This window comes from Atta colombica, unplaced genomic scaffold (genome assembly GCF_001594045.1).
Source record: "Atta colombica isolate Treedump-2 unplaced genomic scaffold, Acol1.0 scaffold110, whole genome shotgun sequence".
NCBI classification, from domain to species: domain Eukaryota; kingdom Metazoa; phylum Arthropoda; class Insecta; order Hymenoptera; family Formicidae; genus Atta; species Atta colombica.
Genome location: NW_017259196.1, coordinates 721,609 through 724,304, shown reverse-complemented (window position 1 = coordinate 724,304; position 2,696 = coordinate 721,609).

The window sequence follows — 2,696 nt, the reverse complement described above, 5'->3', positions numbered from 1 at the left end:
TATGTTATAAAATATATATATATATATATATATATATATATATATATATATATATATCGAATTTTATTTCATTATTTATTTCAATTAGATTTTACAGTTTATATTGCAAATAAAACAAAGAAAGGTAAAATTTGGCATGGAACCGTTCTATCTAGGATATAATTTCATTCGCCAGGTATGTCCTATTTTGAAAAGTATAAACATATAATAGAACATATACATATATATCACGTACCGTACTCATGAATAACATTTTTATCTAATGTTTATTCGGCAGTTCATAATACCATCTTGATTCTCAAATTAACGATTGTCATTTATCACAAATTATTGCAACATTATTTTGAGCTTTAATTGGGCGTCAGGTACGAGTGAGAGTGTTATCTTCAATACTTTACTTAATTCCAATAATTATTCTCGACAAATTCTCTTTTGTGACGGACAATCTGATTGCTCAGCCACGATTTGGCAAAGGGGGTGTTTCACTTAGAACAGAGAAAAGTCAGAAGGGAAAAGAGAGAAAAATAAACATGTATTTGCTCTTTCAACTGTACGTTAGAAAAACGATAGTAACGAGATGTAAACAAAATTCTAGCCGTACAATCGCAACGTGTAAGACCATAAATATTCTGCATGCTTTGACAGAGATGAATGTTCGGACTTCCGGTATAAATATGAGCTTACAAGAATTTAATTTCTTAATGCAGATATACAATTATCGTAAGAATAGATATAAATTTACTGATCGGAAACTTATACTAATGCTCGCCGGAATACGCCGGCTACATCGCGTACAGAAGATACTCGGATTCTAAAGATGGGATTCCACAGCCCATGGTTCGTCATGACTCGTGATCCGTCTTGGCTCTCTTAGGCGTGACACAGGATCAGTCTCGAAATTGATATAAAAAAGTACTTAAATTGTAATCTCATGACGCCCCGAGCCAGGCATATGACGTGCCATGGCTAGGCAAATCTTTACGCGCCATAGGAACAGGATGACTTGCTATTGCTCATCATATAGCTCGCGATTCGTAATCCGCGGTTCGTTGGCTCGGCAAATTGTCGGTAAGTTACGTAAATCAAAAAATGCAGATCTCGCGACTAAACGGAATAATTAATTGCCGTGCATCGTTGTACCATCAAATTTCTCTATCCTTGCATATGAATGTGCGTAAGAGCCTATTTATTATTGTTGAGATATTTATTAAGGTGACTTTTTGACTTTTGAACTTTCATTCAAGTTACAATATGGATTAGGATGATGAAGAATTGTCAAGTTTCCATAATTACATGAAAAAATTTATATGAATGACTTTTTGCAAACATTAACCATGTTCAACAGAATATTTGATTACTGTTGACAGTTTCTTTCGTTCGCTGATTGAATTATACTTTTAGATCTTCCATATAGTATAAATATCTTATATCAACGAAGAAAACTTTCAACATTTGCAAAATAAGCGTTCTGCTGAACGCGATCGTAGATGACCTGACATCCTTGTCAGTTTTTCCTAATTATAAAAGTTTTTTTGGCTTGCGAGACATATCTAATATTCGAAAACGAACCTTCTAATTGCGAACCATAGCGGGTCGTTCTAATTCCACGGTGCGTAAAACTTTGCCGAGTCACAAGAATCACATCTTAACGTGGAATTATCCAGCAGCAATTAATTGTCCCGACAACTTAAAGTTAATGAAAATTACTGCTCGAAACCGTTGCGCATCAAGCAAAATGATAACTGAACAAGCAATTACACGATAACTTGAATATGACAACAAGGCGACAAGCGGTAACACGAAAATGCTCTACAATATTCATGATGATTCGGGCACGCGGCATCCAAATTATTTACTACTTCTGGTAACTTCTTGTACGGGCTTTTCGGCTCGAACTCAACATGTACAATTCATCTGATTTCGCAATGTTGGAAATCGATGACCTTACAATATTTTAATGCTTGTCTCACCGGTACATTCTTTTCCTTAGTCTTTACAGTAGCTATTCTTCGATCTCTCTAATTTTCATTTGTGCTCCCTTAGTTTAGATCCACTTTGCTTTAAGAGGTCATAAATCATAAATTCTTAAAAAAATAATCAATCACAGTTGAATATGAAAAAAATAATCGACTGTAATTGATTTGATCAATTTCTTACGGCTTACGACCTGCGATCCAATTGTAGAACTGGCATTAGCGGAGCCTTTTTTGGTTTGTCTGGATGACTGTTTCAGCTAGACTGTTGCTTTACTATCATGTCGTATAATTCTCTCAACATGGTGCTTGTATGTCAGAGGCTCCCGTCCAGAGACTCCGATGGCCGTTAACATTTAAAAATAGGATCGGCACTAAAAAGGCGCAAACAGTGGACACAAATAGTACGACTATAAAAAATATACGATTTACGCACCCCCACTGGCAGTAACTTCGGGGCCTCTTCAGTAACAGTTTTTCTTTCGACACTCCTCTTCTTCTCTGGCAACCGAGTAAGACAGCTCCATACAATCCGGAAGCCATTGATCCTCGCGTTGGTTATCACTTGTCAAAGTTTTCGCAAAAGATTACAAATTTCAAGAAATAAAACGGTGTACGAAAATCGGCGCCCACATGCAAATATGCTCGCCCTCACAAGTCGGGAGGATATAGGATTCTACTCGAATTATTCGCGAATCAGTGACGAGAAATATCACGTCAAAA